The 12,898-nt window shown below is 36.9% G+C and overlaps 1 long non-coding RNA gene across 1 annotated transcript in view; it reads left to right on the forward strand.

The window, feature by feature from the left end:
* LOC307197210 overlaps window positions 1–12,898 on the forward strand; it is a 633,848-nt gene that overhangs the window by 179,351 nt on the left and 441,599 nt on the right. The window contains exon 3 of the long non-coding RNA XR_013831352.1: window positions 4,368–4,444. This is a non-coding gene — a long non-coding RNA (uncharacterized lncRNA). The remainder of the gene's footprint in view (window positions 1–4,367; window positions 4,445–12,898) is intronic.

Consider the following 12,898-nt stretch of genomic DNA (forward strand, 5'->3'; position numbering starts at 1 on the left):
AGGGAGTGGGACGGAATGTGGGGCGAACCTGCGGTGGCAGAGGCTGGCATGACGTTGCACCAGCCTGAGGCGCGCCGTGCGTTCTCCCGGGGAAGTTGTCCCTGGATCCCGGGACCCTGGCAGTGGCGGGCTGCACGGGGAGGTGTGGAGTGTGACCTGTGCTTGCACACAGGCTTCTTGATGGCGGCAGCAGCAGCCTTAGTGTCTCATGCCCGTCTCTGGGGTCCACGCTGATAGCCATGGCTTGTGCCTGTCTCTGGAGCTCATTTAGGCCGTGCTCTGTATCCCCTCTCCTTGTGCAGGCAGGTCCAGACTTTTCCCCGGACTCCCTACCGGCCAGCCGTGGCGCACTAGCCCCTTCAGGCTGTGTTCATGCCGCCAACCCCCAGTCCTCTCCCTGGGATCCGACCAAAGCCCAAACCTCAGCTCCTAGCCCCGCCCGCCCCGGCAGGTGAGCAGACAAGCCTCTTGGGCTGGTGAGTGCCCGTTGGCACCGATCCTCTGTGCGGGAATCTCCCTGCTTTGCCCTCTGCACCCCTGTGGCTGCACTCTCCTCCGCGGCTCCGAAGCTTCCCCCCTCTGCCACCACAGTCTCTGCCCGCGAAGGGGCTTCCTAGTGTGTGGAAACCTTTCCTCCTTCACGGCTCCCTCCCACTGGTGCAGGTCCTGTCCCTATTCTTTTGTCTCTGTTTATTCTTTTTTCTTTTGCCCTACCGAGGTATGTGGGGAGTTTCTTGCCTTTTGGGAGGTCTGAGGTCTTCTGCCAGCATTCAATAGGTGTTCTGTAGGAGTTGTTCCACGTATAGTTGTATTTCTGGTGTATTTGTGGGGGAGGAAGGTGATCTCCATGTCTTACTTCACCATCTTGAACGTCCTCTCAAAACTTCACCTTTTGAAATGGATGGAATAAAAGAGCTAACATATAAAACTTATGTGTAGACAAGAGTTTATTAAAACTCTAAATAAAAATGTACCTTTATCATAAGCATTGTAATAAGGTGCAATAGTTTGGATTCATTCTTCAGTAGAAAGTACATGGTTAAGGTAAAAGAATTACTGACCATTAAATTCTGTTAATTCTTATTTGATAATTCCTTAAATTTTCATCTTGGTTGTTAATGGAGAAGATAGAATATTTGCAGAAATTGTATTTCTATTTTTATGTAATTCAGATAATGTTCTATTTATGGTTCAGTATCAAAAGTGAAGGTTTCATTCGACATACTTCTGCTTACAGTAAATTATATATTTGTTTTCTTAATGCACACATTTTTAATGTTTTGCTTTTTAAGTTATTTTGTGTCCAGTGGGTGGAAAAAAGGTGGACATAAAAAAATATCTACTTTACAGATAGACATTTTTAATGTTATATAAGGAAAGAAAAATGCTAAAGTTCACTTAGTAAAGGTCATGACAGGCCTGTCAAAATATTCCAGGATCCAGACAGCAACAGTTTCAAAAGTGCAGGTCCAAAGATTCTTTATACTCAAGAAGCAAATAATTTCCCTTACTCTTTCATAAAAGTGCTTTTGTAGTCTCAAGCCACACAAGAACAAAACAAAGAACAAAAGATGATATGAAGTTACCTAGAACTTTGTAAGTTAGTTCTCTCTGAAACTTTCTTAGTTACCTTACAAGACATATTGAGCCAGAAGCCTAAGGAACTGAATGCTATTCTACATAGATTTGTTGTGTTGCATGTTTTTATTCTCAGACTTAAGTAATTTTGAAACCAATAACCTCTTTTTAATGACAGAGACACATTTGTTCTACAAATGTTTTAAACAAACAGTGGTAGAACCAGACTCCTGGTAAATCAGTCAGTTTCACGGGGAGTGCAGTGATCTAACAAGTGGCTGAGCCAATTCACGATGCAGTCCTGAAGCTGGTGAAGGACTCTGCCCCAAAATACTTGGGTGAGAAGAATATCTACGTTATTTGTCTAGAGGAAAGGAGAAGAAATACATTTTTAGTGGTTAATGGTATGTGCTATGGATGTCAAACTAACTCAAGGGAGGTAGGTTTTCCGACGGCCCTGCATTTCATAGTTTCATGAAGTTCATTTACAAGCACCAAACTTCCTAAAGCTCCCTGAAGACATTGTGCTCGGACTGACTTTAAAAATATCCTATGTGGGCTTCCCTGGTGGCGCAGTGGTTGCGAATCCGCCTGCCGATGCAGGGGACATGGGTTCGTGCCCCCGTCCGGGAGGATCCCGCATGCCATGCAGCGGCTGGGCCCGTGAGCCATGGCCGCCGAGCCTGCGCGTCCGGAGCCTGTGCTCCGCAACGGGAGAGGCCACGACAGTGAGAGGCCCGCGTACCGCAAAAAATATATATATATATCCTATGTGAAAGTGGGCAGAGTGCTTTCTTGGGAATAACTAGTCATGGTCCTTGCCCTGACTCAACCACTGAATGATTATATGACTTTCTTTCCTTGTTTCCCAAGTCATGAAAAAAAAAAAAAAGGATGACATTAGATTCTCTAATGTCCCTTCCTATTTTTAGCAATTCTGTGACCCTGTACCTGTTGTTCCTTCAACCATTAGGTATTCATTTAGTGCCCAGATTGTCATTGATCCCTTCAATGTGATTGGTCCTCTCCCTCCCTTTCCTTAAGCTGGAGAATAAAAACCAGCCACAGGCTCCCAACTGTTCCCGCAGTTGTCCCACATATGCTATACTCTTAGTCAGCTGACTTTAGGTTCATCTCTCTGATGTTGCCTTTCTAGCCCTTCCCTTGTCTCTTGGATGCCATGTCTGCTGTGGTTCCACTTTAGGCTGGCAGCCTATTCCAGCTTCCCTCTGGCTGATGGCATTGTGGTTCACCAAACATGCTCGGCTTTGCAAGCGACTTGGGTTTTGTGTCTCTAACAATTCTTAGCCAAGCGATATTTTTCTTCAGCTCTGGTGTCACTAAATAATTGCCCCTGGAGTTTTGAGAGGGGAGGAAGCTTCAAATACTATGCCGGACACTGAGATAGATGCAGAAACAAAAATATACCTCAGAAGTCTCTCTTGCTACTAACTGGGGGTGAGAAGAGAAAATCTCAATGACGTCCAGTCACCATAAAGAAGATCAGTGACCACGAGGTGCGGGCACTGTACACTGTGAAATATGAAATGCCTCCCTTCATAGAGAGTCTCCTGAGTACTCTCTTTCTCGTACATAATATACTCTTGGGAGACAGAGACAGCCTTCTTTGCTGTTGTTAAGCAGTTCCATTGCCCTGCACTATCCACATATAAACATATATATAAATAGACGTTTATGTTTATATATAGGTACTTGTTTATTCATATGTGAATTTATTATATTTATTCAGACACTTAAATAAATATCTGATAAGTATTTTGTGAAAAGAGAGGGAAAGAAGCAAATTATAGGAAAAACGAAAGGAATCTGAGTTTAGCATCAGTTTGAGACAACTAATGGGTGGAAAATTACCTTTAGACATCAAAACTTGTACCAGAAAATGGCAAATATGTGTTCTCTAATTCTACAGTATAAGAAGATGAATGATATGGCCTATTTGAGACAGGTTATATTGAAAAATTACTCTGGAAATTCAAATGAAATTATTGCACTGGGCAGTTATTATATTGCTATTCTTACTAGCAGATATATATCATACAGAAATTACATGTTCACTGGATAAAATAATATAGTTTTATAAGAAGTAGTTTAACTTACCTCTTTAACAACATTCAAAACTTCTTAGTGCTGGAAATATACCATATACATCTTTAATATCCCTCTACAATGCTTCATATAGTGTTGGAGTATCCATATTACCAAAGTTAAATATTGTCTTCAAAAACTTGTTTCGAGATATCCTCCATCGTTGGTTAGCCCATATAGTTTCATATGCAATTATTATTTATTCTATTAGAGAATTATTTAAAAGCTAAAAGAATGATTTTGAAAATGATTCAATAACATTTTTGGGGATTCCACAGCAGTTAAATATTTTTGTTCCCTTTCATGACATCTTGGTTATAGTGTGATTATATTAAATGCCATCAGTCATAAATCATACAGTCAGATCTACAGGTAAAAAAACTTGAATCTGACAGATATATATATATGTATATGTGAAATAAAATGTTTTCACGTCAAGGATCATTTTAAAAATTCTATTTCATATTCCTTTGCATTAAAATAGTATCTAATTATTTTTTAAAAAGCTACTTAGTACCATTAATTTGTCTTTGTTTTGTTAAAAATTTAAAGATGCCAGAAGCTATAGCAACCTGTATTTAATAAAATATTGCTCATTATTTTGCTAAAATGTTAAGCCATGTGTGCACACCCATATGTTTGTACTAAAATGGTAAGATGGACTGACCCTATTTTTTCTACAGGAAATTTTCCTCCATCAAAACTTGACTCAACTTCTGCCTGAAGTGATTGACTGGCCCAACAAAGAATCTTCTTCCAGGTAAAATGTGGAGCCTACTTTGGTGTAATATCCAAAGGTTGGCATTGCTTTGCTTTATTTTTCCGCCAAGGTCAGGGATTAAATTGATGTCAAAACCAAGCAGAATTATGCAGGACAGCTAATCTAAGGAGCAATTCTACCTGAAAGGGTCAGCAAATTAGAAAGTTTACACAGTTGAAAGGGTGGTGTGTGGATGTGGCCTGGCTTCTTGTTTTAAGATTTGCTTTTACTCACAACTGAATATGTTTATGCCTTTTCTAATTGCAGTACAGAATTCTTATACACTGGGTAGCTGTTATCCAGGCTGAGGTCTTACTGGGATGGGGTAATAGAAGGTGATAGGAAGTAGGGTTTGGTTTTGGTGATTGGCAGGTCTCAGTGTTCCTTCTTTGCAAATATAATCATAATTGATATGGTTTGTAACTAGCTTTGATGCCACGAGTTTACATTCCTGAATGCTGTATTTTGTTCTCCATTCACTTCTGTGAGTGAGTAGTAAGGGGAGCACAGGTGTGTTGTAGTGTTTTTATTTGTTCAGAGAGAAATCGGTTCGATGGAATCTAGGCTGGACTGAGAGAAAAGCTGGGAACTGGATGTAGAAGGAGTGGCACTGAGAATTGCACTTGATTTGAAGGCTCTTGAGAACTTGCAGTCTGACTCTTCAGGAACAGATAAAAAGTGAAGGTTTGGGGCTATCTCTTTAGAGAGTCTGTAGATGGAAAGAGATGAAGAGACAAAATTACTGCTGGTAAATTTGTACTTGGACTTTGCTTGCTGAAGTGTGCTCAGAGATTAAATTGAAATTTTTACTTGTTATTCTTCATGTAAGGGATTCTACTGGTTCTTATTTCTGTCATTGATCATAACTGTGAACAAATGTATTGATATTGGTAACTTCCTTCGTGGTATTAAACTAGCATGGCCAGCGAAGCTCACAGAGTAAACCCTCCTGGTAAATGATAAAATAAAAAAATAGGAAATGAATCTTGTCTTTTCATTTAAATGAACTTTTCAGTTAAAGCAACTGTTTGTTTCTATTTTTCCTTCATGTTCTAAGTATACCTATAAAATTTTAATCAGACTTGAGACATACTGGTTATTGTTAACTAACTAGGCGAGTAAAGGTTTAAATATTTATATATATCTCTCTCAGATAGATGTTTTATACTTCAGAGATATTTTAAAGTATATCTTAGATTTTAAAAAATATATACACATGACAAGGACAGATGGATGTCTCTGAACTAATAGGTTCAACAACTAACTTTAGAATTTGCTATCTTATTTGGTTTATGTAGATATTTGTGATGTATTTTTATGTGTTCAGATGAGGCTATTGTAATATCAAAAGTTTTGAATTGCATTTTTTTCCAATAGCAATGATGGAGAAACTAAAATGTCTACATGAACACATAGCTGGTTTGTAACTATTAATTATCATGGACTTTTTAGCTTGTTAGAGAGAGTTAGCTGGAGAGAAGAGAGTTTTTCCTTTATAACGACTGAACCAGTGATGGGGGATGGGAGACTATGTTGCAGTAACAGTATAAAGCTATCAGTCAACTTAGCTAACGAAGTTAGATGATGGATAAAAAGAGTTGTAAAGAAGAGTTTGTAAAGTTGATTTACCTTGATTGGCAAAATGTTTTAAGTTATTTGGCTGCAGGTCAAAATTGACATTATAATTCCTCTCGTTGAAAAACAAAACAGAAAACATGATAAAACAACATAATAAAGTGAGTTTATTATTTCATGGTTGCCTTCCATAAATAAGAAACTGAGCTATATTTACACCATTAAATATGTATTCAAATGGAATGAAAATTAGATATTGATGTTCATTCCTGTGCTTAAAGCATTTAGTGATCTGTATGTAATTTTTTTCCATATGAATGCACAAGTAACTCTTTTATTGCTCTTTTTAAAATCAGACTTTAGTGTATTGAATAATGACAAGATTTAAGATTTGTGTTGATATTTATAGTAGGGTCATGTGTTAAAAGAAATGCATTATTTTTTAAAGTCTTGGATAGTTCTTCTTCTCATGTTGTGATTTAATAGCACTGTTATTTCAATAAATAATCAGTTACTGATGATACTGATGGTATGTTTGTGAAAGGTTAAAAAATGAGTTCTAAATTTGAAATGTCTCGCCAGTGAGGTAACAGTTTTTAAAAATTCTGCAATAAGAGGTTATTCCACAGAATCAGGTTATAGTGGCAAAAAAATATTGAAATGTATATTTGTGTATTTGTGTGTGTGTGTGTGTGTGTGAACGCCGTTTTTTTTAATATGTCAATTCATAACACAGGCGCCATAGTCTCTTGTTACATGGGTATATGGGCAATACCTGCTCTAATAATATGTTTAGAAATCTATTACTACAAAATGAGCAAATCCGAAGACAGTTCATTTCTATTAAAAGTTTTTATAGTATCTTCTTCATCTGAAATAAGAATATGTGCTCCTAATGCCATCTGGATTGAAAAATGTCAGAAAAGGAGTTATATGACCATTATTTTCAAAAACTTGACATAGTTTTTGTTGTAATGTAAGTCTAAGTTATAAATATCGCTATTATTTTTTTTACCAGGAAGAAATAATTTTCAAAATATTACACGAATATTTATTCCATGTTCCATGTTGATCACCCTGTTCTCCCATGACTGTGCTTCAACTGCTAAAATATAAAATTAGGGTTTTTTTCTTCTGTTTGTGTTTTGAACTTGCCTATTGGATTGTTAGTACTCAGGAGTGTAGGTAGAAATTTAGTGAAAACAGTTAATCTGAAATCTCAGTTAAACAGCTTCATACTTCAGATCATTTAATACAAGGTATGTACCAAGAACTACAGGGGTGACTGGTCCTTGTCAAGTTGTTTACAACTATAACGAGAGGGTTTGAAAAACAAATGGCTGTAACAGTGGACAAATGAGTTAAGTTTTAGAATGAGCATATAAATCGTAAACCATATATAGGCATATAAACATCCCTGAGAAAAATGCTACTGTCTATCAAGACAATTCCCCAGTGTTGGATTACATGGCTATTTCCCTGGTTGAATCATGCCCAGGTTGGTGAGCTTCTATACTATGATAAGCATTATAGAAATAAAATAATTCAGTAAAAAGCAGATACTTGCTCTCCCTCTCATATTCCAGTTGGGCTCACTAATTGACCTAGTTAAATAATTATCTCTCTATCTCCCTGTTTCTCTGCTTTTCATTTTTGTTTTTATTTGTTTGTATCTGTATGTGTCTATTTTGCTCACTGTCATGCTCCTCTCACTTCCCGGGTACCAATATTTGAGTACTTAATACATGGCTCATGCAGTGAGACTGCAAACAAATTACTGTTCATGAGATGGCTTGAAGTGAGCATAGTATGTTCTACAACATTATATGGATTTCCAAAGAACAACGGGTAACCTCCAGTTAGGGAGGGAGTAGGAAAAGCCAGCATGGCAAGATGGTATTGAGATTCGCTTCTTAGACATGGGTAGGATTTTAAGTGGTCAGGTGAAGAAGGATATAACATTTCAGGTGAAGGGAATCACCCAAAGACACAGAGTAGAAAAGAGTAGGACATATCTCTGGTATAACATAAACTTGGAAAGACATTTGAAAGCATATTAAAGGTGCATTTTAATGCTGGGATAGAAACCACACTAAAGTAAAACTCAGTGGAAAGAGAAAAAAAAATTTTTTTTTTAAAAACTGGTCTGATATAAACAGAGCCCTGCTTCAAAAAGAATAATCTCAAAGCAGTTTATGGAATGTAGAGCTATAGAAATAAAAATAATGCAATGAATATGGTAACAGGAAAGATAAAGATGATCAAAGATGACTGAATTTTTGAGTTTATCTTACACAGGGAATGATTGTGCTATTTAAAGAATTAGGAAAGTCAGGAGCCTTTCAATGCCCCTAAATCAGAAAAATGGTTACTATTTTTGCTTATAGTGTTTTCTTCCTTTGATTTTATTTTTCCATTTAGTTCTTAGTCCATCTCAGTTCTTTTGGACTGTGATATATTTTCTAATTAGATTTGTATTTCTATTAGGCAATTTTCCCTCTAACATTGTTGAAAAGTTAACCTCTTTTCTATTTGTTGGATTCATGTAGCTTTATTATATATTGTATATTGACCGTGATATATATTATAGTTAGATAGTGTTTATTAATACATATAATATTTAGTATTATACATGCTATTTAATACCATAGTCAATCTATGTATGTATGTATGTACCTATCTATCTAAATAATTTATCCCTAAACATGATTGTATCTTTTTTTTTTTTAGAATTCCTCTCTTTTTTATATTTGTCTCACTTTTAAATAAAACATTTTATTTTATTAACTTTTTTCTCTACTGGAAATCTTTCAGGCTACAATATGAAATGGTACTTGTATTGTTACTGCCATCATCTCCCCCATAGTATTAAGTTCAAATATTTTCTTCGAAAGTAGAGATGCTTGTGAAGAAAGTAAGGGGGTTGGGATAAGAAGCCTAGAGAAACCCATATATTCAAGGAAAAGTTAGAAATGGTGAAATATTTAAGGAGGTAAATTCAACACCAGATGTAAGTTTAGCCCTTATCGAGTGCCCAAGCTATCATCCATACAATTATTTTTATGAGTATAAAAATAAGAAACAATATGAAAGTGCAGTTGGTTTGGGGAAACTGCATATGTTACTCAACATGGTGTAATATTTTTGAAAGACTTATACAAGTTCCATGTATGGGGGTAGAGAGGCACCATCAGTTTGGAATGGTATTGAATATCATGTTGGAACAGCAAAAGGTATTGGGCATCTTCAAAGCTCTGAAAAAATTAAGAGAGGTGGGAGATAATTCTGTAATAAAGCTGAGCTCCATGTCAACTCTGAGTTGTATAGATCTGGATGAAAAAATTAGGTCCAGGACTGGCGGCGTCCATGAGATCGAAGCCCCAGGCAAGTCTACATAATTTGGAAATCACCAGTGAAACAGTGATCCATTCCCTTTTTCTCACCATCGGAATCACTCAGACAAATGCTATGGATTGAATGAATTCTTGCATCCCCCCCAAATTCACATGTTGGAATCTAATCACCAATATGAAGATATTTGGAGGTGGGGCCTTTGGGAGATAATTAGATCTTGATGGTGGAGCCCTTATAATGGGATAAATGTTTGTTGGTTAAGCCAGCAGTCCATAGTATTTGTTATAGCAGCCTGAACTAAGACGAGCCACTCTCTATTTGTTGAGTCATCTCATCCTTTTAATTTCTTTATTTTACGTTACTAAGTGTTATGTACATTTTTAACATACTTTTAACTTGCCACTTTCTTATTTGCCTTATATGTTTGCTACATTGTAGAAGAAAATTATATTTTGTTACCACTGGTATCAATATTGTTAAGTACTGCAAATGAGTATGCCACTAACAAAATTTTTAAGTGTGGAATAACTAACTGGCATTTTAAATTATTTATTTTTTTGTTTATTTTTGGCTTCCTTCGGTCTTCATTGCTGCACGCGGGCTTTCTCTAGCTGCGGTGAGCGGGGACTACTCTTAGTTGCGGTGCGTGGGCTTCTCATTGCAGTGGCTTCTCTTGTTGCAGAGCACAGGCTATAGGCGTGTGGGCTTCAGTAGCTGTGGCACACGGGCTCAGTAGTTGTGGCTCGTGAGCCCTAGAGCACAGGCTCAGTAGTTGTGACGTACGGGCTTAGTTGCTACGCGGCATGTGAGATCTTCCCCTACCAGGGCTCGAACCCGTGTCCCCTGAATTGGCAGGTGGATTCTTAACCACTGCGCAACCAGGGAAGTCCCATAACTGGCATTTTAAATAACTTACATTTTGCAAAGCATTTTGATGGAATATGGTATAGAAGTTTAAGTGTTTTGATGTTATTTGAGGATTTTTGTTGGGATTTAAGGTAAGCTGGGAATGTGTTATTATTTTTCCCACTTGAAGTAATGGAATATAGGCTCCTGTTATCCCCAAATCTACTAACACATTTTTGTAAATGTTTTATACTCAGATAATGAAAGGTTTTTATGCTGCTACTATTACTACAGCTAATACAACTGCTAGTACTAGTACAACTATTACTACTCCTCTTACTCCTATTCCTTTTCTTATTACTTCTATTACTGGAAAAACTATTTCTACACTACTAGAAGCAGGTAAAGTCTCCTCTGGAGACAATTAGAAATTAACAGTGGTTGGTACCAAGGTGAAAATATATATTTATATATGTTGGATACATTTGCATATATAATTTAAGAAATAAATTTTGTTTTTATTTCCTAACTGGATGCACAACTTAATTTTTAAATTATACTGCTTATTCAAGAAGGTTAATGCATAGCAAAGTTTACTTAAGGAAATGTAAAACCATATGACTTGTATTTACCCCCAAATATGCCCCCTCTTTTCGCAGGATATTGATACATCAAAATGGGGACATAATACAAAAGTTTATCAACTTTAGTTCCCTAAATACTTTCATAAAGGATATGTGGGTCCTGATGAAATACTTCTAGTTACTGAAAAAAAATCTGTATTTGTGTCTCTTTATCTACTTTTTCCCACTTTCTTTAGCAACATCTTTTAACTGTATTGAAAAGAAGTATGTGCTTGTGTGAGTGAGCAAGAGAGGGGAAAACTAAGTCATTTTTCCTGTGGTAAATGAGTAATGTAGCATCTACTTTCTTACAGTGTTTTGGCCTTTGCCCTTGGTTTTAGGCCAAGGTGAAGGAAGGGCAGCAGACTGTTGGGTCTCTAGTTGTTACACATCATTCTTAGCCCAGCAATATAGAGATAATGAAGAGAAGAGGAAAAACTCATGTGGTTAGGGGTCTTAGGTGGGTGGCAGTAACCCTCTCTATTCCTTTATTCTGCTCCAACCAGGGGCAGGCAGCTTGACATTCTCTTTTCTCATGTATGAATATTATTTTTAAAGGATCTATATTTTATTTAATCTATAAAGATTATGTCTTTGCTTTTAAATGCAAGAAAAAAAGCAATAAAGACTTTTTATTCATTTACTTCTTAAAATAAATGTGTAAAATGTGTGACTATGATATACCTTACTGAGATGAATGGTTTTGTAAAGAGAAGGACAAATGCAGTTTTCAAAGATAACTTTTTCCTGGATAAAATGTTCCTGAAGGCTGTGTATATTCTGTCACATGAATGCAGAAACATTATTCCCTACAAAGATGTATAGAGTTAGTAGTAACCTCTAAATTACCTGCAAACTCTCAAATGCTATTAAAGCTGCTATATTTTTATCTTAAAAATGCAAGCCTCTCTGTAATGGGTTTTCCCTGTCTAACCATTGCCTACCAAGAATTGTGTTTGTTTTCTGAAAGGGTGAGCAGGCCTGCAAATAATAGATTATTACTTTGCCTTGTGAAAATCAATTAAGAATTTTGTCTAAAGCTTTATCCAACACAGCAGAATTTATATACCCTGGAGAGTATATACATATCAGGGTTGGTCCTGGGGCATGATTTGCATATGCATCCCATACTATCTGGGCATGAAATGTAACAGAACTGGGGCCGATGGCCAAGTGCCTTAGGTTCCCTAGCGCAGGCTTTATGAAGAAGGCATATGGTTTCCATATGGCAGAAACGTGCCCACGCCCTCCTGAGAAGCACAGGGTTTCACTGTAAGCTTAGGAACAGTTAGTGGACTTCTGCTGTATCTCAGGATAGAGCAGAAAGCTTATGAGCAGCACTTAGGAGTATAGGGTATTATACAGGTCAGTGGCTTTGCCCTATAATGAACTTCTAGAAGAAAATACTTGCTGGTCTCTGAATATCCCGTGCCTTTCTTAATAATACACAGTTTTGTAAATGCTGGCTTCTCTGTTTAGGATGCATTTTAAACCCCTCTTCACCTGGCATTTTTCAGAACTTGACTTGGACATCACCTCTTGTTGGGAAGTCTACATAATTTGTCTTTTATTTTACAAATTTTACTTTTTATAGAAGACAGTATTGTCCCAAAGGCACAGAATATGAGGTCATACAAAATGGATCTAGAGCTGCTTTTTCAGCTGCATCTCCCCCCTACTTACCACCTAAAACAACATACTCTTTCTCCATTACTCAGAGCAGGTTAGCTTCACTGTTCTCCATGTCCTGTGTGGTCCTGTTTGCTTGATCTATTCTTCTTGGGTACACAGTTCTTGATCTAGAATAATGCTTATAATAATGGTCACTAGAACTTGTAGATCTCAGAGAATTCTTTTGAGAAGCTAGAGTTGCTATCTGAAAGATCCTTTGCAATATAAAATTAGACTCAGATGCCATTTGAAGGATGTTTTGATCTCTCCTTGATTCAGAAAATTAGCTAAAAATAGTTGGTACAAAGTTGTAAATATGCATTTATATATGTTAGATACATTTGCATATATAAATTAAGAAATAAATTAGTAGATTCTGTTCTTT

The sequence above is a fragment of the Stenella coeruleoalba genome (assembly GCF_951394435.1).
Source record: "Stenella coeruleoalba genome assembly, chromosome: 14".
NCBI lineage: Eukaryota > Metazoa > Chordata > Mammalia > Artiodactyla > Delphinidae > Stenella > Stenella coeruleoalba.